Below are 25,947 nucleotides of genomic sequence, written 5' to 3' on the forward strand. Positions count from 1 at the left end.
AAACTCTGTGAATAATTTATTTGCGCTGCAATTTCTGAGGCTGGTAACTAATGAACTTTTCCTCTGCAGCAGAGGTAACTCTGGGTCTTCTATTCCTGTGGCAGTCCTCATGAGAGCCAGTTTCACCAGGTTTTTGCGACAGCACAAACTTTGACAGCACAATCTGTCAAAGTTCTTGACATTTTCCGTATTGACTGACCTTCATGTCTTAAAGTAATGATGAACTGTAGCTTGGTCTTTTACTAAATAGTGCTATCTTCTGTATACCCCCTACCTTGTCACAACACAACTGATAAGCACAAATGCATTAAGAAGGAAAGAAATTCCACAAATTAACTTTTAAGAAGGTACACCTGTTAATTTAAATGCATTCCAGGTAACTACCTCATGAAGCTGGTTGAGAGAATGCCAAGAGTGTGCAAAGCTGTCATCATCAAGGCAAAGTGTGGCTATTTGAAGAATCTCAAATATAAAATATATTTAGATTTGTTTAACACTTTTTTGGTTACTACATGATTCCATGTGTGTTATTTCCTAGTTTTGATGTCTTCACTATTATTCTACAATGTAGAAAATGGTAAAAAAAGAAAGAAAGAAACACCTTTGAATGAGTAGGTGTTCTGAAATGTTTGACCGGTAGTATAGCTATACTGAAGAACAGAAGCAGCTCAATATTTCCCTACCAAACACTGGAGTGTATAATCATAATCATGACTGCATTTCTGGCCCAGAAGGAATGGAGCGATTTCCCTGTACTCTCCACATCAGATAAGTTGAAACTGCCTGTGACTATGAACCATTAACTTCATTGATTTGCAAATTGAACCAGGGAGCCACTTCAGTGCATCTCTAGCTGTTGTAGTGGGATGCGGGTATCCTTGCCTCCAAGGTAGGGTACTGGTGATTTTTGTTGTTGTAATTTTCATCTCAGACCAATCATTGGACCAGAGATAGCTGACCTAGCAGACCTATTATCACTTTCACCTTAATAATCATCTTATCGTTCCAATTCGTCAACAAAGGGGAGGATGCTAAGATGACAATTACAGGTGAATGAACTCATCTCGACATGCTGCATGTCGGTTCCCGCAGTCAAAACAGAACGTCCCCCATTTCAGTGGCAGAGCTGAATAGTTCAGTGACATATGTGTTGAGGTTCTGGTGACAGATCCCACGCCAAGCCACTTTTTCCTCCCTCTCTGCAGTTCCTAGTGATCTGGGTGATAAATGTCCCGACGCACAGGAGCATGGGAAAAACTCATTTCCTTCTTCCTTTGAAAAAACGCCCCTAGAGCCTCATTCAGTAGGCGTTGGGCAGTGGGTACAGACACAGAGACCAGAGGGGAAACAGGAAAGATAACCTTACCATAACGCCCACCCGACATGGCGCCAACCCAGATACTCACCTATTTGACAATGATTCTCTATAACGTTAAAGATATAGACCAGACAGATGCGTTTGAATGTTAAGTTTGAGTGGTCTGACATTTGAGAGATGCTCGTGTCCACATCAAACCACACTGAACACTCTTGTGTATCACATCAAACCACACAGAACACTCTTGTGTATCACATCAAACCACACGGAACACTCTTGTGTATCACATCAAACCACACGGAACACTCTTGTGTATCACATCAAACCACACGGAACACTCTTGTGTATCACATCAAACCACACAGAACATTCTTGTGTATCACATCGACCCACACTGAACACATTATAATGAACAACATGATAAAGGAGTTTAGAAACACTCATCCGCATACACAACGGACGTTCGTTGACTGCCATAGCGGTGGGTATACTTTAAGTAGCAGTTGTTGTACCTACTCAAAGCTGCTGTTCACAGGTGGGATCCTGTCTTCACTGGGCGATGCAGCACTGTTGATGACATCATTCAGGTTGGCCAGACCTTTCGTCTGCACCGTCGGTCAAGGGACTAGCATCACGGTAGGAGTGACCTCACCTGCTGGAAGACAATGGCCTGACCGAGGCCAGAGGGCTGACCATCTCTTCTGATGCTCTCCTCCTCCCTTTGGAGAGATAGGTAGACCTTGGCACCATGGCCTGGTCTGTATTGCGTATTTGAGCATCTCTCTCATTGAATGATCTCTGCAAGATAAGAACATGAAAAACACATTTAGGGAAATTGAAGAGAACATTGTTTGGATAGAAAAGTGAACAGTTTTTGCCTAGCGTAACAATTTCCCGTTAGAAGAGATGAGAAAAAAGAAGAAAGGCTCTGACGAAGGCCTTGAGGCCGCTACGTAAAGCTTAATAAAGAGCAGTGATACTAGCAGGAGCAGTGTACTGGGTTTTTCTTATTCAACTTTTACCAGTCACCTGCGACTGAAATGACTGCAACACCCAACAAAGGGCTGCAGTTAGTTTCAGAGTGGGTGGCAAGGAAGAAGCTAGCCCAAAATGTCTCTAAAACTAAAAGCACTGTATTTGGAAATAAAACGCTCACTAAACCCTAAGCTTCAACTATATCTTGTAATAAATAATGTGGGCATTGAGCAAGTTGAGATGACTAAACTGCTTGGAGTAACACTAGATTGTAAACTGTCATGGTCAAAACATATTGATGCAATAGTAGCTAAGATGGGGAGAAGTCTGTCTATAATAAAGCGATACTCTGCCTTCTTAACAGCACTATCAACAAGGCAGGTCCTACAGGCCCTAGTTTTGTCGCATCTTGACTGCTGTTCAGTCGTGTGGTCAGGTGCCACAAAAAAACGACTTGCAATTGGCTCCGAACAGGGCAGCACGGCTGGCCCTTGGATGTACACAGAGAGCTAATATTAATAATATGCATGTCAATCTCTCCTGGCTGAAAATGGAGGAGAGATGGACTTCATTACTACCTTTATTTATGAGAGGAATTAACATGTTGAACGCACTGAGCTGTTTGTCTAAACTACTGGCACACAGCTCGGACACCCATGCTTACCCCACAAGAAATGCCACAAGAGGTCTCTTCACAGTCCCCAAGTCCAGAACAGACTATGGGAGGCACACAGTACTACATGGAACTCAATTCCACATCAAGTAACTGACGCAAGCAGTAAAATTAGATTTAAAAAACAGATGAAAAAAACACCCTATGGAACAGAGGGGACTGTGAAGCAACACAAACATTGGCACAGACACACACACACACACACACACACACACACACACACACGCGCGTTAACATGCGCACTATACATACACATGGATTTATTAATGTAGATATGTGGTAGTGGTGGAGTAGGGGCCTGAGGGCATACAGTGTGTTGTGAAATCTGTGAGTGTATTGTAATGTTTTAAAATTGTATAAACTGCCTTCATTTTGATGGACCACAGGAAGAGTAGGGGGATCCATAATAAATACAAAATACAAATACCTGCAACAAAGATGTGCGAGTGCCATTTGAATTTTGAATCCCAGCTAGAAGAGATCAAATCCAACATACCGTGCATTCAGAAAGTACTCAGACCCCTTGACGTTTTTCACATTGTTCTGTTACAGCCTTATTGTAAAATGGATTACATTCAGTTTTTTTCTCATCAATCTACACACAACACCCCATAATGACAAAGCAAAAACTGGTTTTCGAAATGTATAAAAATTTACTAAAATACAAAAAACTGAACTATCACATTTACATTAGAATTCAGACCCTTTACTCAGTACGTTGTTGAAGCACCTTTGGAAGCAATTACAGCCTAGAGTCTTCTTGGGTATGACGCTACAAGCTTGGCACACATGTATTGGGAGTTTCTCTCATTCTTCTCTGCAGATCCTCTCAAGCGCTGTCAGGTTGGATGGGGAGCGTTGCTACACAGCTATTTTCAGGTCTCTCCAGAGATGTTCGATCCGGGCTCTGGCTGGGCCACTCAAGGACATTCAGAGACGTGTCCAGAAGCCAATCCTGCTTTCTCTTTTCTGTGTGCTTAGGGATGTTGTCCTGTTGGAAAGTGAACCTTCATCCCAGTCTGAGGTCCTGAGTGCTCCGGAGCAGGTTTTCATCAAGAATTTGTGTACTTTGCTCCATTCATCTTCCATTAGTCTCCCAGTCCCTGCCATTGACAAACATCCTCACATCATGATACTGCCACCACCATGCTTCACCATAGGGATGGTGCCAGGTTTCCTCCAGACAAGACGCTTGGCATGCAGGCCATAAAGTTCAATCTTGGTTTCATCAGACCAGAGAATCTGGCTTCCAGAGTGGCTTCCTTCTGGCCACTTGACCATAAAGACCAGATTGGTGGAGTGCTGCAGAGATGGTTGTCCTTCTGGAAGGTTCTCCCATCTCCACAGATGAATTCTGGAGCTCTGTTAGACTGACTATCGGTCTCTTGGTGGCCCTTCTCCCCCGATTGATCACTTTGGACGAGCAGCCAGCTCTAGGAAGAGTCTTGATGGTTCCAAACATCCTCAATTTAAGAATGATGGCGGCCACTGTGTTCTTGGGGACCTTCAATGCTGCAGAAATATTTTGGTACCCTTCCCCAGATCTGTGCCTCAACACAATCCTGTCTCGAAGCTCTACGGACAATTCCTTCGACCTTCCTTCGATGGCTTAGTTTTAGCTCTGACATGCACTGCCAACTCTGAGACCTTATATAGGACAGGTGTGTGCCTTTCCAAATCATGTCCAATCAATTGAATTTACCACAGGTGGACTCCAATAAAGTTGTAGAAACATCTCAAGGATGATCAATGGAAACAGGTCACCTGAGCTCAATTTCGAGTCTCATAGCAAAGAGTCTAAATACTTATGTAAATAAGGTATCTGTTTTTTACATTTTAAATAATTTGCAAAAATGTTTTTAAAAAAATGTTGCATTGTCATTATGGGGAATTGTGTGTAGATTGATGAGGATTTAAAAAAAATCAATTTTAGAATAAGGCTGTAATGTAACTTAACAAAATGTGGAAAAGGGGAAGGGGTCTGAATACTTTCTGAATGCACTGTATTTCCAATTTTCTTTCTGTGAATGTAGCTTTAACATCATCTGCACTGATCTATACTAACACTGAGTGATCCATTATGCCAGGTACTAGGGCTGGGCGATATGACGATATATATCGTGTGACAATTTAAAACATCTATCGTTTCATATTATGCTCAATAGTTTATTTAGTTTATGGTCGCAAATCACACTCTTTACCACAAAGAAATTCGGCAATTGGGCAACGCTTTGCGTGCCGTGTGGAAGGAAATTTGCAACACAAACAAACATGGAAGAGAGTGAACGTGACACAGAGCACTGAGACATGAAGCTCGTACCTAAAAGAGGGGCAACTTCGGTCGCATGGACGTTGTTTGGGTATGAAAAGTCTGACACGTACCAGAAAACCGTCCTCTGAAAAATATGCCGCAGGCCGTTCCCGACAACAGGCTGGATGTGACCCAAAAAAGTACAGTCGAGTAATCAAAACAAACCCCCCCAACTCAAACGTTTCAAGAGGCTTTTGCCCGAGGCACACCATATGGCGAAGAATCACAAAGATGGAAGGAGATAACAGCTGCCATTACAACTTACATCTGCAAAGACATGGCCCCAATTTACACGGTCGAGAAACGGGGGTTTCGTGAGTTGGTGCTAACACTCGACCCAAGGTACCAAATGCAAATTGATATGTGACAGGTATTAATGCCAAAATAACATGCAAAACAGGCAAGCCCCCAAAAATATACATATACAGTTGAAGTCGGAAGTTTACATACACCTTAGCCAAATACATTTAAACTCAGTTTTTCACAATTCCTGACATTTAATCCCGGTAAAAATTCCCTGTCTTAGGTCAGTTAGGATCACCACTTTATTTTAAGAATGTGAAATGTCAGAATAATAGTAGAGAATGATTTATTCCAGCTTTGATTTCTTTCATCACATTCCCAGTGGGTCAGAAGTTTACATACACTCAATTCGAATTTGGTAGCATTGCCTTTAAATTGTTTAACTTGGGTCAAACGTTTCAGGTAGCCTTCCACAAGCTTCCCACAATAAGTTGGGTGAATTTTGTCGCATTACTCCTGACAGAGCTGGTGTCCCCGTGTCAAGTTTGTAGGTCTCCTTGCTCGCACACACTTTTTCAGTTCTGCCCACAAATTTTCTATGGGATTGAGGTCAGAGATTTGTGATGGCCACTCCAATACATTGACTTTGTTGTCCTTAAGCCATTTTGCCACAAGTTTGGAAGTATGCTTGGGGTCATTGTCCATTTGGAAGACCCATTTGTGACAAAGCTTTAACTTCCTGACTTATGTATTGAGATGATGCTTCAACATATCCACATAATTGTACTTCCTCAAGGATGCCATCTATTTTGTGAAGTGCACCAGTCCCTCCTGCAGCAAAGCACAACCACAACATGATGCTACCACCCCCGTGCTTCACGGTTGGAATGGTGTTCTTCGACTTGGAAGTCTCCCCCTTTTTCCTCCAAACATAACGATGGTCATTATGGCCAAACAGTTAAATTTTTGTTTCATCAGACCAGAGGACATTTCTCTAAAAAGTACGATCTTTGTCCCCATGTGCAGTTGCAAACCGTAGTCTAGCTTTTTTATGGCGGTTTTGGAGCAGTGGCTTCTTCCTTGCTGAGCGGCCTTTCAGGTTATGTCGATATAGGACTCGTTTTACTGTGGATATAGATACTTTTGTACCTGTTTCCTCCAGCATCTTCACAAGGTCTTTTGCTGTTGTTCTGGAATTGATTTGCACTTTTCGCCCCAAAGTACGTTCATCTCTATGAGACAGAACGTGTCTCCTTCCTGAGCGGTATGACGGCTGTGTGGTCCCATGGTGTTTATACTTGTGTACTATTGTTTGTACAGATGAACGTGGTACCTTCAGGCATTTGGATGAACCAGACTTCTGGAGGTCTACAAAAAAAATCTGAGGTCTTGGCTGATTTCTTTTGATTTTCCCATGATGTCAAGCAAAGAGGCACTGAGTTTGAAGGTAGGCCTTGAAATACATTCACAGGTACACCTCCAACTGACTCAAATTATGTCAATTAGCCTATCAGAAGCTTCTAAAGCCATGATATCATTTTCTGGAACTTTCCAAGCTGTTTAAATGCACAGTCAACTGTATGTAACTTCTGACACTAAGGAATTGTGATACAGTGAATTATAAGTGAAATAATCGGTCTGTAAACAATTGTTGGTAACGTTAATTGTGTTATGCACAAACTAGATGTCCCAACCAACTTGCCAAAACTATAGTTTGTTAACAAGAAATTTGTGGAATGGTTGAAATATGAGTTTTAAATGACTCCATCCTAAGTGTATGCAAACTTTCGACTTCAACTGTATATATTTTAGGCCTATATTTATTTTGTTTGCAACTATAGTTGAAGTGTTTTCTATTTACCTTTTTAGATTTTCTACATTCATATTTTATGTTTTGTTACATGCTTAATTGAAAATGTGCACAGGTTCTAAATAAAATAAATAATCAAATATGAGTAAGTACCTTTTTATTTGTTGAGTATAAGTCAAAATGTAATAAGAAATAGGCCTTTACATGTGGTCATTTTATATAAACTATTTATTCATTGAATTTACAGAAAATGTGCTGTATCGTGATATGTATCGTTATCGGGATATGAAATAATCTATATCGGGATATGAGATTTTGGCCATATCGCCCAGACCTACCAGGTACCGTAGAGACAATTGATATTACTCTAAGGCAGACTTGGGCTGTAGAGGAAATTCTCATGATCATGTTATTTCAAGGCTATTAAGAATTAGAATGAGAGCTGGAGTACATTGCCCCTTCCTGTACCCAAGGATACTCCGGGGAGCCTGCAAGGCCACAGCAGAATGTTGCCTAAATCATTAGGCCTGGCAAGGCATTACATGGAATAGGCTATACGTAGTCTCTCAAACAGATATTTACAGTATTTTTCATTGTACATTTCACTTTCCTTTAGGAATAGATTGAGGTTGGCATTACTTATTTGAATAATTAGAAGACTATACATGCCTAACAAAATAATTTTGATTCTTTCAAAGTCTCTGTAATCAGAACTTACGCCATATCATTGCAATAACAGTAATGGGAACCTCTTCGCACCATCACTGTCTCAAGTTACAAATTGTGAAATACAATGTTAATAACATGTCAATGTTGCTGTGTGTGTGTGTGTGTGTGTGTGTGTGTGTGTGTGTGTGTGTGTGTGTGTGTGTGTGTGTGTGTGTGTGTGCGAGTGTGTACTTGGAGACCCTCTCTTTCTGTGTTTCGGAATCCCACCATGTTGAATGGTCTCTAAGCCAGACCCACCAAGTCCTGCCCACCCTGCTGCAGGCACTAGCAAGCTGACAGGATGGGCAGCATTTGTCTGGCTAATTTGCTTACTGAAGAGAAAGATGCATCCTGTATACCTCCAGATGACAGTCTTTCTGCAAACGTTTATTAAAAACAAATATAAAAACTCATACTAACAATACATTGCGTCTTTGACATCAAGAGATGGTGTTGGTGTTGGCAGTGCACTCTTTCCTGACATTCATGTTTGGTCGAAATGCGAGAAGATGGGAAGAAAGTTGTACCACTTTGGGCAGACTGGGTTATGGGAACCCCTGACACTAAGTCATATGCGGGCCTCACTTAATCCCAAACAATTACGATGGCTACCAACAGTAGAAGAGTGGATTCGCCATGAAGCCGAGGCTAAAAAAGGTTTATGTGGCCACAGTCAATGTAGGCTCCAAGTCCATTGACCCCACTGGTATTACAGAGTCACGGCAGGCGGCTTCGGTTATGGATGTGAATTGGGTAAGTAGGTACTAAAGTGCACAAAGAGTTTTGTCATGTTATGTTGCTAGTAGATGATTAAAAAAAACGAAGCTAGCCAGCTATATAAGTGCACCGGGCCATGCAAAACGAACTGGCCCACATGGTGTTTGGGGATGGAATAAGCTAGCTCGCTAGCTAGCTCGCAGGCTAGCTACAACAACTCCAACAGAATACTGCACATTTTGCAGGAATCAATGGTCAAATACCAATCGGATTAACGTCATTGTTTATTTCAAGGTATATCGTTATTTTTGCTGAACTGCCTGATCTTTATTGGCTGGCAGAACTTGCAGGATTTCATGATAGCCAATGTTTGTGTTAGCCATTATCTAGATTTACTGCTCCTTGTAGTAGCACTCGGGTTTATGTGTGGCTAGCTATTGCTACCATAGTCCAACAACAGAGTTTTAGCGCGTTTGGTCATAGACGTTCCATGTCTACTATGACGGTCAAGGTTTATCTTGATTTTGTGTCACAGTACGAGAAATGTGCTGAACTGCTGATAATTGATGTGTTTCAAGGCTGCTAGTTGTTAGCTAGTAGGGGTATGCCGGCAGGGTTGTAAAAGGGGCTATATGCTAGAAGCCTGGACGCTGTATACGTTTGAAAAAAAAAAAAAAAAGCTGATACAGAATAAAGAAATCAGAGGATATGGTCAGATGATAAGTGGGATTTATTCAGAGTGTAATGTTTTTACAATATGAGGAATCTGTATGATGATGAGTCTTTCCCATTTGATTCACTCCTGCTCGCGTAGTGCTTCTCTTCACGTCATGACTTCGGTCAAACTCGGATAAAATATGCATTTCTCTCAAAATACAAATGTACAGTGATATGTCGTATTTGGGACTTTTAGTTGGAAGGACAAAACAAATCAGACTATTTAACAGCAACCCAATTCTGCAATCGTCCTTTTAAAATAGGAACTAATGCTTGTTTCATTCAAATGTTTTTATAAAGTAAATTGTATCATCAGGACTGTCGCAAAATGGGGATCAAACGAGTTAACAACAACAACAACAAAAAACGTTCCAATCAGTACATCTCCAGAGCAGAGAAGTGATGACACTGCCCCCGGTTTGGGGCAAGCCCCCCCACTGACTGTGTCTCTGACTCATCCCAGGATCCTCTCATGATGTGGTCTCCTCATATACCTCCATCCTCAACACGGACTGTTATTCACCCACTGGGTGAAAGGCTGTGTCTGCACCATCCTTTTGAGACTCATCTCAGATTGATGTTGTGGATAGGCAAAGTACAGAGCCATGGGGGGGGGGGGGGGGGGGGCTGTAAATGGCTTCTGAACGCTACAACATGCAGATAATGAGGGATATCACCCTGTAACACAGATGGCTCTGTCACGTTAATCTCTTGGGGTTGTTTTGGATAACATCCTCATTTGAATGCTCCCTCTTCTGACAATTGAGTGTTTTGCCCTCAACAACTTCATCAGCTGTTGTACAGCAGCAGTTGAGCAGAGACAAACTGAACCGGAATAGCTTGTACTGTACTCAAATACCACTAGTTGTACACAAACGTTTAAAACCGGGCAAAATGTAATTTGAAAGACCTGTCAATGAGTCTAGTTAACAGTTTTCCTTATCTTGTGAGAACTGAGTGGCTCTGTCTTGACCTTCATTCATTTCAAGTCCAATAACTCAAGGGAGGATGTTCAAAGTGACAACATCCCACACAGACGAAGGTCAGGCCAGCCGACACAGACCAATGGAACTGTGGCAAAACCAGCTCAGCGGCCATCCATCCACAGGCAAGACAGCATTCTGGGTGAGGACAGAGGGACATGCACGGTGTGGAATGGAGCAACAGCGCTGGGGATGAGAGGAGCAGCTGGAGAATTGTAGAATGACTCAAAGAAAAGGAGCTCCAGTACACAGTGTAGGACAGAGAGGCACCAACAGATCCTTTAGTATCCATCCAAAAATAATGCGGCCATTCTGACTTTGTGCACAGTTAGGTCAGGTCTGGGCTGGGAAAACTCTGGAAGACCTTCTGTCTCGATGGCATCATGGAACACATTCCAGTGAGTAGTATCCATTGATCCAACAAATGACCCTTAGGGATGGACCAATGTAGCCCACTGCACAAGCTTTGCCAATGCTATGGAATGGTCAATAAAAAAATACCCACAATTCATAAAGAGGACAGAGGATTTGATAGCCCATGTAATCTCCAGTAAGAATCTCATATCTTAGACATTGAAGCATATGAAACTGGAGCATTCAAAGTCCAAGCGACCACTTGCCTCGGCTTGGACCAGATCCGAGAACCTTTTGACATTGATGTCAACAAGACAGGCTGCTCATTGAAACAAACTCTTTCCCCTCTATGGCTTGAGTCATGTTCTCACAATAACCAATACATGTGTAGCAAAACAGTGGTCAGCATTTAAGAGGCTCAGACAAATGAAAGGGGATCATTCATGAATATTATCAAAGGGGTTCCATGATGTAAAACATCCAAATGCAATAACAAGTTCGATACTGAAATATTAGAGAGTATTGTTCTCTTCCATTTATGCCCTTGTGAACCTAAATCACAATGTAAACAAGAGAAGCAACAAAATACGCAACTCAGAACACCTGATGACAGGAAAAGCATGTATTAAAAAAAATAATCTGTGGCTGAGTTGGAGTGTTTATTGATAGGTTGTAGCCAAGGTTTCCTGCTGTGGGGTGTCTGTCAGTACACGGGCCTTTCTACCCTGACTCGCAGCAGCACCAGCCATGGCTTAGGCCTGTTGGGCACCTCAGCCCCACTGACCATGTCTAACCCCTTCCCATTGCCAGAACACCGGAGGTTATCTGCCTGGCTAGCTACCTCCCATACAGCATATTCAAATAAGCCCTATTCCTCTCCCCAATGGCAGGGCGCTCGGCTGTTGTCACGACAATCCTCAACCACTGCTTCTTCCCCTCGGAGGCAAAGCAGAGTAATCCCATTTACTCTCTCTCATCGCTCTTTCTATCATTTTCTCTCTATCACTCTCTCTTTCTATTGCTCTCGCTCTCTCTTACTATTTCTCTTGTTGTTTTTCATATTGCTCATTTTATTTCAATCTTTCTAATCTCTCTCTCTCTCTCTCTCTCTCTCTCTCTCCCCTTGGCCCAAATCACCATTTTGAATATTAATAAGGCCTTTCTGATGAGCATGCTAAATGGGTGTCATGATGATTTGGCTGGATTGTCTTTGATAAACTAGGAGTACAAGGGGACAAGGAGGGAAAGTGGCGATGTAGTGTCCACAACTAAATAATCATTGTGGAATCTGAAAAGACCCATACTCCGAAAGCATTATGGTGGACTTACTATGTGCACATGCTAAAAGAAAGGAATGAGGAGGGTAGATAACTAAGTGTGTCATTGTAGAAAATTATTTATAAACAACAAAAAAATGTGTTCTATTATCTATAGAATAGGCCATAATTGATTTTGGCCCAATAGGCCTGGCATATTCCCACGTTCAAGGAGCTTTCCTAAAATTCTTAAAATGAATTCAAAAGGAACTAATAAGTCATTTTCATTTAATTTGTATTTAATTCCAAGTAAGTCACAGCCTATATGTGCAATTTATAGACTAATGATTAAATACAACAAAATGTTGTTTAAAAGATGAGTGCTTTATGTCCCTACCAGCCTATTGTGTCACACTCGCAAATGCTTCACAATGTATTTCTTTGTAAGCTATAGCCTTGAAATAATTGAAATAATATAGCCTAAATAATTCATTTTTAGTCTCCCTGTCTGGCTCCTGACCTATTTAGAGTGTTTATATGCTGTTTAATATGACATGTGGCCTATTTGAAATGATGTGCACTTCTTACATTCACCTTTTCCATGTTTATTCAAATACTTTTCATTCAAATCCAAATGGTTTGGTTTCAATACTTCAAAACCAAATGGTAGGTCCAGGTACTCACAGAAACAGAGAGTGCTGGTTAAATAGTGGTTTTAATGAATGGAGTGAATTTGGAGCGGCAGTGTTTTTCCCTGGGAGCTTGGAGACGTTTTTGGTCCCCAATTACCAAACTGACATAACCCGAGAACGATTGGGAAATAATGTCATTTGTAACTCAAAATGGGGGCAATGGGGCTGAAGCATCCCATTCAGTCCTGACAGATTCTTCCGTTTACATGCAGAATCTGTCCATGAGAAATTAGATTCAGGCTAAAAGCTTCCCCTGAAATAGATGTATAGGTCAACCTGTAACTTTAATATTTTATATCGCAAAATTGTGTGATTTGCATAAAAGTATGCCATTTTCAATCTGTCTTCACTTTACAAATAGATTATGTTTCTGTTTGGACGTTCTTTAGAGCACATTTTCCCTTGCAGTTAAAACTGTGGTGGGAAAGGACGCACAGTAAATTGATTTAGTGTCTGTCTCCTCTCCATGGATTCCTTCTTAAACAGTCAAAATGCAATTCCAATCCCAGTCAATAAGACTAAATCATTTGTCAGGAAGCGGCGTTGTTTTCTATAATCACATAATGGGTTACCCAGTACGAAATGTGAAGATCATTTTCCTTTGTTTGTTTTTCTTCTCATATTATTTTGGCTCGGTCTACACATGCTGCCTCACTGCATCGCACATGAAACACAGGATAATAGGAAACAGTGACTTCTTTATTTGATAGTCCTCCTTTTCGATTTCTGCAACTTTCCTACAAGCAAGTGAGACAAAGCCTAGTGCATAAGCCAAAGTCATTGTGTATTTGCTTGTAATAATATGCAATGGACAAGATGTCCAGGCCTAAATGTGAACCATTTTTAGCTCTCTTTTAAAAATGTCAAAGAAGACATTTCACCTGCGAGTTCACAAGCTATCCTGAGCACATCAGTACTAAGTCCGGTTGAATTTAACCGAGCTTCTATGTTGGTGTGTTGCAGTAAAAAGCTGCTTGTCAAAGTGTCAATAGAAATGACGGGAGGATAAAATGCCATGCGACAATTCATTGATCATAGCAGGTTTAGCCCCCCCCAAAAAAATCACACATTCACTGTCTCCGGAGGCGTTTGTGAGCTTGGCTCATTCTAGGCCAAGTGTCCACAGCACATCTGAGCTCTGACAGGCACAGCCTCTGTCCCTGCAGTCCAGACACTGTGAGGCTTGCAGGGTTGGCATAGCAGGCATTGTTCCCCGTGTCAGCCCCAGAGCACCAACTCATCTGTCTCTGCTGTCAGCCTTGCCCACAGATAAAGACCACCACCCACACTCTGCTGCTGTCCCAGCTCCTAGCCCCTGCTTACGCCCCACACACGGGAGTCAAAGGAGGGAAACAACGGTCCACCCAGCTCACACAGCCTAGAGACGGGTGAGACTTGTGGAAATCAGGGACCAGCTCTATAATCTGCACTAAATCTGCACGGCCAGCTTTATCTGTCTTTTGTTATTAGCGTTGGGACTGTTGAATGGCGAGGGGTCACGAGGGTAAGACTTATTTTCCTGCATTTGCTCAAATGGGGAGGGGGGGTGAGAGCAGAGTGCGGCCCGGGGGCACACCCCCACTCTGATATTTTTGGAAGATCCTTTTTTTTCTCCAACTTTTCCTTTCTCCTGAACCCAAATAAAGTATGTGATGGATGAGCGAGCAGCGGCAACACCTCCCCCATCAATCGAAGAGAGCAAGAGTTCTGTGCGGAGGGAGGCCGATCCCCTTCACAGGCCTCCAGAGTACCCTGTACACCCCCCCACATCTCAGCAACACATACACACAGCTCCCCCATAGTCCCGCCAACCTCCACCCCCCAGCCCACAGAGAGCTGATTTCAAACATCATGTAAAATGGCCATAACCCAGACAGGAAGGGGAGTGAATTAAAAAAAGAGTGAAAGCTGGGAAAGAAAAGGGGGTAAAGAAACAAGACACCAAATGGTCCTGGTTAGCAGCGGCAGAACAGAGAGATCCACAGAGTCCCCGGCTGTGGTAGGTTCTCTCTCTCTCTCCTTTGTGCACACCAGTACAAGCAGCGAATTCCAAGAGGATGCCATCATCAGGAGCAACGAAAAGACAGGGAAGTAGTTTAGTAACAACCCACTTTTCACAGGGGACCAAGAAACGCACAGATGCACGTGCACAAACACGCACACACGTGCACACATACAGAAGGAACAGAAAGAGAGCAATCCTGACATGATACCATAGTGGGGAGGGGGGGTTCTCTCCTGGTTCAGACCAATCTGGAGTGATGACGAGTTAATTCAGCCCTTACATTGTTCTATTGAATTAGTGACCATGACTAGACACACTGTAGACCAGGGATGGGCAACTGGCGGCCGGATCAACCCCCCCCCCTCCAAAAAAAAAGAAAGTATATCTTCACTGATAGTCACTCAGGTCTCAACTTATTGTTGGTGCAAATTCTGAATTTGGTTGTGCATCCGTTTTTCTCTTGTTATGTCAGTCACTGAAAGTCACTCAGTTAGCCCATGTCAGCTATATTTTTAGCGACCAGCTACCTAAACATCGAATTAGAGCCCTGGGGGGCCCACATTGATTTTGTCAGTCTCACTCAAATATATTAAAAACTGCAAACATTTCTCTCTACCCTATGCCAAAATGTGTAGAATTGCAGCAAACTAACTTTAAAACAGCAACATTTTCTTCTCCGCCCCATGGCAAAATTAGTAGATTAGAATTTACTCTGAAACTTGATGAGTTTAGATATTTGTGGACCCCACCCCCATCAAAGTTGCCCATCCCTGCTGTAGACAATAAACAATGAAAAGCACATGTAAAAACAAACAGCATTGGGATGTCCTTTCATGGCCACCATCAAAACAGCAAGACAAAACACAACAGATAACCACAACAAAACAGCTGTGAAATGAGACAGTTCTACAGCAGCGGTGCCCAACCAAGGGTACTAGGACCCCTGGGGGTACTTGGCCTAACCACAGGGGGAAATTGAGGACACTCATGAGACCATAGGCCTACTGGGCGGAGGCACAGAATGATCTACACGGAACAAAAATATAAACGCAACATGTAAAGTATTGGTCCCATGTTTCATGAGCTGAAATAAAAGATGGCAGACATTTTCCATTTGCAGATTTTGTACACAAATTTGTTTGCATCCCTGTTATTGAGCATTTCTCTTTTGCCAAGATAGTCCATCCACCTGACAGGTGTGGCATATCAAGAAGCTGATTAAACAACATGACCAATACACAGGTGCACCTTGGGCTGGTGACAATAAAAGTCCACTCTAAAATGTGCAGTTTTGTCACACAACACATTGCCACAGATGTCTCAAGTTTTGAGGGAGTGTGTAATTGGCATGCTGACTGCGGGAATGTCCACCAGAGCTGTTGCCAGAGAATTGAATGTTAATTTCTCTACCATAAGCCGCCTCCAACATAATTTGAGAGAATTTGGCAATATGACCAACCGGCCTCACAACAGCAGATCACGTGTATGGCATCATGGGGGCGAGCAGTTTGTTGATGTCAACATTGTGAACAGAGTGCCCCATGGTGGCGGAGGTTGGGTTATGGTATGGGAAGACATAACCTACGGACAATGGACACAATTGTATTTTATCAATGGCAATTTGAATGCACGGAAATACTGCAACTGTCACGTTCTGACCTTAGTTTCTTTTTATGTCTTTGTGTTAGGTTGGTCAGGGCGTGAGTTGGGGTGGGTTGTCTATGTTCTTTTTTCTAGGTTATATTTTCTACGTGTTTGGCCTAGTATGGTTCTCAATCAGAGGCAGGTGTCGTTTGTTGTCTCTGATTGAGAATCATACTTAGGTAGCCTTTTCCCACCTGTGTTTTGTGGGTGATTGCTTTCTGTTTAGGTTGTTTCCCTGACAGAGCTGTGCGCGTTCGGTTTTCTCCATTTGTCATTTTGTTTGAGTGTTTTTTTTGTGAACATTAAATATGAACAATTTCCACGCTGCGCTTTGGTCTCATTCCAACGACGATCGTTAGAAAACGAGTACCTGAGGCCCATTGTGAGGCCCATTTCTTTTAAGGTATCTGTGACCAACAGATGCATATCTGTATTCCTAGTCATGTGAAATCCATAGATCAATGACTAATTCGTTTATTTAAATTGACAGATTTCCCCATATGAACTGTAACTCACTAAAATCTTAGAAATCGTTGCATGTTGAGTTTATATTTTGGTTCAGCATATTTTGGTCCATTTAGTCAGCGCAGTGAATTTTTCAGAGCTCTGACTACAATCTGGTGATGCTGAATAAGTTCTTTGAGAAGTCCTCGGGAGAACTCAGCCAGTCCAAGACTGGAGAGAGATGTGGGCTGGATAACATGCACAGTTGGGCCTGCCCATTAATTGGGAGTTCAAAACGGAGCTGAGGCTCAGGCTGGTCAGAGGCCCAGAGGGAAACCTGCCACTGGCACTGGGTGACTGGCTGTGTGATCTGCAGATGGCTGAGGTTTCGATGCAATCTGGACACAGACGTAGAGTCACTAGAGTGGGACTCTCTTACTGACTCAGAACCCTTCCAACCCACAGGCTCATTAGAGAGTGCTCATTTGCAACCTGTGTCTGTAGCCGTATGCTCTGGAGGTTTATTTGAACTTTGGCCAAACCAGGGCAATCAGACTTCAGACGAGATGGGTGGATGATCTGAAGGTCTGGAGTTTTTTGGGATTGTTGACGTTGGGACATTGTTGTTGTTCTTGTGGGGGCAGACGGAAGCTTCCTGTATGACACTACGGATTAGTTTAGGGCTGACGAAAGCTGACAACAGTCCTCGTCAGAAGCAGGACCAAGGGGGATTCATTCACAGGGTATCAGTCCACAGTAGAGTGAATGAAAGAGAAGCACTTGTGTTAAGAGAAAATAAGAGAAATTAGCAAGCTCCCAACAGAAAGAGGCTAACAGCTGCGAACATTTTCCATTTGAAGTGAAACATTCCAGCGCTCGGCCCTCTAAACTCCAGCGGCCTTCCTCTCATTTCCCTGTGGTTTTTGTACCCAGCTGAGATCCAGATACTGTGAGCAGAGCTGAACTTTCCCAAAGATACCATCCAACCACATGCCGCTGCTCTCCCTCGGCTGGCGGCTCTGCCCAGTCCCGCACCTCGTCGGCTGGAATACTCCCTCACCGACAATACATTTGTCTCCGAAATGTCAAACGACTGTTTGCATTTCCCTCAGGAAGACTTAGCCATTCCTGCCCCTTGTCCTTGTCCAAACGTGTAAACAAGCCACCTCCGCCCTGCAGCACCTCTTTATCACTCAGTAGGATCACTGCATTGTTTCTACTGTATGTTGGTCTATTTTCAGTCATTGGTTGACATAGGTACAGCTCTTACATGTTACATAGTGGCTGCATCCTGAGTTAATCCATAAATCATATGATGGTAACACAACAGATTACAATTCAGGAACAACTGACTACAGCACATTTCAGTGATACAAGTCTGCCTCTGATACTCTCTAGCCATGTATGTTAGCTGGATATTGGCTTTCCATTGTGAGTGTAACGTAATGCCCTTGCCTCAGCCAGTTGCTACAGACTGAACAGCACAATCACAGACACGAGAGGGGAGAGGAGGAAGTGCTTGCGCTATGGCTGGGCTAGAACGATCGGTGAGACAGGAACGCGTGGGTGTGCATGTGAGCCGGGGTGGCTGTGCTGTGCTCTGTGCTGAGGCCCATGCTGTGTGTGAGGCCTTTATTATACACCCAGACAGCACATGAACTACCTCCAAAGCTTGTTTTTTTGTGGTGCTTTGGCGCACAAGCCGCCAGAGGACAGCTCTATACTTGTTGTCGTGTTGTCTGTGCAAAGAAGTAAATACTTTGCTAAGCCGTGTCTCAAAACTACCTCCGCTTATTATTCTTGTCGTCTCTAGAGGATTTAGAGAACCTAGTGGGGGGCCTTTTCAGTTGAGAGGATACGAACATGAGAGAGACAGTACCAGTAAAACTAAAATGAGAGCACACATTTCCCGTAACATACCTGTACATGAATTCCCCCTCACAGTTGTTGCGTGAGGCCTTGTGGTGTTAGTGAGGTCACAAGTCTGCCTTAGGCATGTAAAATATAAACATTAAATGGAGAAAGAGATAGTAGAATATTGGATTATTGGATGCAGGATTGCTCGGTTTAAGGGTAGCACTTCTAAGAACTGCATGAACCATGTGTTAGAGAACACAATTTCCTGAGCTCTCCCTTTCAGATTCTTTTCTATGACATGAATCTGTATATTTTCTTCTGGGTCGATTAAAAAGTAGAAGGCCTAACCTTCTCTCTAGCAACCCCCCCTCCCTTCCCTCTCTTGGCAGTAGGTATTGTTGTGTGGAAATAATGATTGTGACAAGGCAAACAAACAAAGGGCCAAGCTTTGAATACCTGACATCAGCGCTTCCTCTCTTGTATTAATTGGCCTTTTGATCTTCAAGTTTGGTTGTGCCAAGCCACACTGCATCTTTAAGAGGGGGAAGCTCTCTCCAGCAGTCACTGAAGGCGAGTTATATAACACCCCCTCCTCTTTTGGGCACATGTCTCAGAGTGTGACTGCCATGAGGTAGTCACAAAAGAGGGGACAGAGGGACCATCTGAATGTGGAACACTGGAGGGGGTGGTAGGGCAGAGGAGACATGCTGCCTCCCCAGAACATCACTCCCTCCCGCCCCCAGCCTCCCGTCCCTACGCCATGGACAATGGGACTGTTCACCCAAAATAGTACCTTCCTTCACTGAGGCTTCCTGCCTGTATCCTGGGGTTGCAATATTTCTTGCCTGGTATCAATAGATGATTCCAGCGGATTTATATCTCCATATGGGGAACCTCCGCATCTGCCTTTGACCGAGTGGACAAGGAATGCTCAGTTGAGGATCTTCTCCAGGCACCTGCAGGCGAGGCGGGCTGCTCAGTGGGGCTGTGGAGCTCTGGGCCTAATTGTGACAAAGACAACTATCTGTGACTATCTGATCACAGCTACCAGAGCAGCATCTGCATCACCCAGCAGACCTCAGAGAGAGAGGGAGAGAGAGAACGAGAGAGGGAGAGATGAACTGAGAGAACTGAGAGTCACAGACGGGCACAGCAGTTCTCTGTTCGCCTGCCCAGTCTGTGTGTCCGGGTGCACGTGAAAGCTGTATCTGAGGGACAGGCAGATGGACAAACTGACTTTGTTTTGCTCTGTCAATTCACACAGCTGGCCAACAGACGATATAAGATTAGTAGGGTCTGACAGAATTAGACGACATGGGCAGGCGTCTATGTGGCATGATAGCAAAACAACAATGAATACACATGCCGGTGAAAACACCCCAACACCCGCACAAACACAAATCTTTAAATAGGCTTAGTTTTCAGAATTCCCCTAAACTTTTGGCCTGAGGTGCATAAACAAAGTGAAAAGGAAGTAGAAGCTATATTCAAAAAGACAGAAAAAAATGTACATTTGCATATACCCTTACAAGTCCGTTGAGGAGACATTGAAAGCTGACTTAGAGAAACTAAACTGACATTAAGTGAATGTATTCAAATCATCACAAAACACCAGAAAATATAGCCTAGATATTGTTTGCGCTTTATGAAATGTGACATGACTGCAACAAATGTCGACTACTACAAATGGTAAGGGCCTAAATGACTTTGAAAATACATTTTTACTGGTGCTTTGACATTTAGATAACAATTTTGCTATTGATATTTTTATATTGCCAAATGTTTATCAACCAGAGGAACTCCACCACACATAAATCATTAACATGAAAACCTTTATATCTCCTTGCTCTTTAATCCATTGAATAATTGAGTTATGGGAGCTGTTCATTTCAGGAAAATATTCTAAGAAATACTAATTCTATGCACATGAATTCAATATCAAATAATTACCTCCATGTTGACTGGGGAAAAGAAAACAGGAAAAACAACTATCTAGTTCACATATCTGACCTATTTCTGTATTTAGTCGGGCTATAGTAGCCTAATTGCAATGTCTGGAAATGTTATCGTATAAAGAAACAGTGTTTTTTTTTTTTACTCAATAGTCCTATTTGCGTCCATTGGCTCACAGCCAAAGGTTTATTGCAATCATAGAACAGCCCACATTTCCCCCAATTACTGTTCTGTATGGAGCTCTTATTATAAGCACTCCGTTGTATTAGACATTTTCTGACATGGTCTGTATGATCGCCGTCCCAGCGCCAGTCAGCTGAAGTGTTCTGAGTGGACAATTGACCTTCTCAACCCTATTTAGAAGTAACTAATTGGAAGCCTTTCATTGGTCAACATCACTCTCGTCCACTCCCATCATGCAGTTATGGTCCTAACAAAGCAAATCCTGAATGTATATCTAAGGTTGGACATAAGCCGTCTGTTTTCAAACCTTCACAATCGTTTGCTGATTCCCATTCAAAATATGATGAAACAGTGGCATATAAAAAGGCAGCCAAGGGAGGCCTTTTTTGTTGCAAAAATTGTGCAAACAATATATAAAAAGCTCAGAAAACCACATAAAGGGGAGCAGTATGGCATCTCTCGGAAGGATTCTCAGAAAAACAGCCCCTCTCCTGCCGCAACCTAAAGCCAGGACCTGTCCTCCACAAGATTGTTTCGTAGAAATACAAAAAGAAACCTATTTTGTCTACTATTGTATAGACAATGTTTGTAAGAGCTGTTTGGCTCTGTGTCACACACAGTTCCTGCTTGAGGGCCTCATTCATGGGGCTGGAAATATGATGTGGTGAGGAGAGGCAAGCCAATACATATGGAGCTGTACGTACAGCCCTGTCCCCGTTGTCTGAAGTGCATTCAAACCACGTCCTACAGAGAGCCTCATTATGCTACACACACAGAGAACACACACACACAGGCAGTGACTGTGGCTCCAACTACTACTTCAGTGACTGGGAATCCCTGTCCCTGGAGGACCACCGGGATACAGCAGCACACGCCTGGTCTGGCCTGCCTAGTGCTTAGTCTCCATGTCTGCTGGGAATGAACTCTCAGGAAATTGCATAGTTTTACATCTGTTTAGAACCCGTATAGTATCACAGCAGTAGCTGTGTGTGGGTAAAATCAGCCTACGTGTTGTGACAATTGCGTTGTTTGCTCTATAACCTGTTAGTTCATATGCAGTGACAGCGTGATATATAGGCCTAAAGGACGAGACAATAAGAAGACACAGTGGCAGAATACATTCAACCACACCTTTGTTTTATCGCAAACCCACAGAGCAACCTCTGTCTACTGAAGTCCATGAAGCATATTGCATGTAACAGACAGTTACATGACCTACAGCATGGTCAAGCAAGTTAATGTTACCGACATTTTCGGTCGACTAAACAAGTATTGATTTAGAACCACGGGGAGTTACCACAAGTCAAAAAAAACATGAGCTGCCTCCACCATTCCAGCACCATTTCAACTTCATCAAATCACCTCTGTCTAATTCGGTGACATCTAAAAGATACCAAAAACCATTTAGTCCAATCATCGTAAGTTAAATATGATGTGGCTGTGCATGGTTCTGATTTCTGTGTGCGTGTGTGCGCGCGTTCAAGTAGAACAACATGTTGACTCACCCTACTTGTCAAGAAACGCCAATGCATTCTCCTCTCTTTCATGTTGACGAAACGGTCTATCACTCTGTCATACAGTACACTATATTATTTTTTGTTGTCCTAGGTTACCTGGCTAAAATGCTTGCTCGCTAGCTTAACTTCCATTCATGGGCCACGTTAGCTAGTTAACATTAGCCTTCTGCATCTAGCTACATATTGAACTTCCATCCTCTCAGGCCAGGGGCACAACAAGCTGGCTTCACTTGACACTATTTTTGGAATGCGCCAGGATCCTTCACAGTGTTACGGCCGGCAACAATGTCATACTCGTTTGGACCAGGCAGCATCAGATAGATGGCCTACACGAAGAGAGACAGAGGGGCGCTGCTTCGCTCGCTCGGATGCTTTCTCCTGTGAGATACATTCAGCCTCTTGCGAACTGAAGGACAATTATGTTTGTTTATTTGTTTCTTGGTACATATTTTGGGGAAGACTGGCTTCCTTTGGCGTCCATGAATACACACCACAGTATTACAGTAGGCCTATACTAAATGAATGTACAGTAGGTCATTAACTGTCATTAACATTATGTTGATATATGTAGCTTAAGAAACAAGGTTCATGAAATGAATAACTTGCTAGTAACAGATGACAATCATATTCTGACTATCTCTGAAACTCATTTAGATAATACATTTGATGATACAGTGGTAGCAATATATGGTTATAACATTTATAGAAAAGACAGAAATGCCAATGGTGGAGGTGTTGCTGTTTGTAGTCAGAACCAGATTCCCGTAAAGCTTAGAGAAGAGATCACGTTAAATACTATTGAAGTAATATGGCTACAGGTGTATGTGCCTCACCCTAAAGCCTATTATTGTGGGAAGCTGCTATAGACCGCCAATTGCTAACAGTCAATATCTGGATAACGTGTGAAATGCTTGATAATGTATGTGATAGCAACAGAGAGGTATATTTTCTGGGTGATTTAAATATTGACTGGCTTTCATCAAGCTGCCCACTCAAGAAAAAGCTTCAAACTGTAACCAGTGCCTGCAACCTGGCTCAGGTTATCAGTCAACCTACCAGGGTATTTACAAACAGCACAGGAATGAAATCATACACATGTATTGATCACATCTTTACTAATGCGCAGAAATGTGCTTGCAGTATCCAGATCCATCAGATGTAGTGATCACAATATAGTAACCATATCTAGAAAAAACAAAGTTCGAAAGCCTGGGCCTAATATAGTGTATAAGAGGTCATACAAGACGTTTTGTAGTGATTCCTATGTTGTTGATGTAAAGAACATCTGTTGATCCGTGGTGTGTAATGAGGAGCAAACAGACGACACTGCACTTCAAACTGTTATGAAATTGTTTATTCCAGTTACTAATAAACATGCACCCATTAAGAAAATGACTGTAAAAACTGTTAAATCCCCGTGGATTGATGAGGAATTGAAAAAATGATATGGTTGTGAGGGATGAGGCAAAAGGAATGGCAAATAAGTCTGGCTGCACAACTGATTGGCAAACTTATTGCAAATTGAGAAATCATGTGACTAAACTGAATTAAAAAGAAGAAGAAACTACACTATGAAACCAAGATAAATCAAATAAGGAATGATAGTAAAAAGCTATGCAGCACCTTCAATGAAATCCTGGGAAAAAAAGGCCAACTCAGCTCCATCATTCATTGAAACAGATGGCTCATTCATCACAAAACCAACTGATATTTCCAACAACATTCATTATTTTTGGCAAGATTAGCAAACTTAGGCATAACATGCCAGCAACAAATGCGGACACTACACATCCAAGTATATATAACATTAATAATATGCATGTCAATCTCTCCTGGCTGAAAATGGAGGAGAGATTGACTTCCTCACTACTTTTATTTATGAGAGGAATTGACCTGTTGAATGCACCGAGCTGTTTGTCTAAACTACTGGCACACAGCTAGGACACCCATGCATACCCCACAAGACATGCCATGAGTGGTCTCTTCACAGTCCCCAAGTCGAGAACAGACTATGGGAGGCACACAGTACTAAATAGAGCCATAACTACATAGAACTCTATTCCACATCAAGTAACTGACGCAAAGCAGTAAAATTAGATTTTAAAAAACAGATAAAAAAAATGTCTTATGGAACAGCGGGGACTGTGAAGCAACACAAACATTGGCGCATACACATGCGATAGCATACGCACTATACACACACGTAAACATGGATTTTGTACTGTATATATGTGGTAGTGGTGGAGTAGGGGCCTGAGGGAACAGTCTGAATGTATTGTAATGTTTTTAAAATTGTATAAACTGCCTTCATTTTGCCGGACCCCAGGAAGAGTAGCTGCTGCCTTGGCATCAGCTAATCGGGATCCATAATAAATACAAATACAGTGGGTCATTATGTACAGTAGGTCTACTTTCATCCCTCAGAAGGGATAATGTCTTGAGAAAGGTGAAAGGTGACTGTGGCAAGCAGAGGCGTCATTATGCCCATTTACTTGCCCCTCAAATTTGATCAACTTTTAGGGTAAAAGATATGCAAGTTACTTGCAAAGATTCTGAATTTGGCCATCAATGCCCTTCAATAAAAGGCTGCATGATCCCACCGGTGGCAAGGCAATGATGTAGCATTGCTGAATACAGAAACAGTCAGGTTACACAGACTACTCGGCCTATAACCAGTAACCGAAAGGTTGCTGGATCGAATCCCCGAGCTGACAAGGTAAAAATCTGTCGTTCTGCCCCTGAGCAAGGCAGTTAACCCACTGTTCCCCGGGCGCCGAAGACGTGGATGTGGAATAAGGCAGCCCTCCGCACCTCTCTGATTCAGAGGGGTTGGGTTACATGCAGAACTCACATTTCAGTTGAATTCATTCAGTTGTGCAACTGACTATATATCCCCATTTCCCTATACTGAAGAACAGTACCTGCAGACAATGTCAAAATTGGTGCTATTTGAATATGGAGGCTGAAAACACATGTTAACATCTGCTGACAGAGCTTCTTACAAGTTCCCAAAGATTACAACAGCCTGGAAAAGTCATTCATAAAGCTCAAGATGAAAAACAACAAAAAAGAGCATCTGTGTAAGTGTAGGCTTCTCTCGAATCAATAACAAGTATCACAGTTAGCTACCTGCTGCACTTGGATATAATGCAGGGCCATACAACCGCAAAACACTTGGGTGCATTCCCCAAAGGATTCGCAGACCAAAATGCCTCCCGTATCAATATTGTCCTGTGAATACCTCCTGAATACCTCCTGAATACCTCCCCCGCCTGCAGTGGTGCAGTATTATACTTGTCTCTTTGTGCGGTGGGGGATTTCCAGGCGGTGAAACGGTGAGCTGGTTAGGAAGCCTGGGAATGGGCACCTTTCCTCTGGGCAGTGTTAACATGGCAGTGTGGGAACCAGGGGAGAGTAGGCCCAGTGTAGGAGGGTACAGTGGGTGACACGTCGGACGAGTCGGACACAGCTGGGTGATCGTGTGAAGGGGAAAGTAGATTCTTCCTCAGTGACACTGGGGCACGATGGCTCCTGTTGCTCCAGTGCCCTTGTCCCTGTTCTAGCTGTCAGTCATGGGACACTGTCTC

The 25,947-nt window shown here is 42.8% G+C and overlaps 1 protein-coding gene across 2 annotated transcripts in view; it reads right to left on the minus strand.

Annotated features, from left to right (window-relative positions):
- The window catches only part of ccnd2a (cyclin D2, a), a 203,550-nt gene that overhangs the window by 120,282 nt on the left and 57,321 nt on the right, over positions 1 to 25,947 (minus strand). The window contains exon 2 of one of the 2 annotated variants that reach the window (XM_031823006.1): positions 1,831 to 2,116. The gene's annotated coding sequence lies outside the window, so the exon portion shown is untranslated. Of the gene's footprint in view, positions 1 to 1,830; positions 2,117 to 25,947 lie in introns of those variants that run through there. The other variant, XM_020481088.2, reaches the window with a different exon arrangement.

The sequence above is a fragment of the Oncorhynchus kisutch genome, linkage group LG4 (assembly GCF_002021735.2).
Source record: "Oncorhynchus kisutch isolate 150728-3 linkage group LG4, Okis_V2, whole genome shotgun sequence".
In the NCBI taxonomy this organism is placed as follows: Eukaryota; Metazoa; Chordata; class Actinopteri; order Salmoniformes; family Salmonidae; genus Oncorhynchus; species Oncorhynchus kisutch.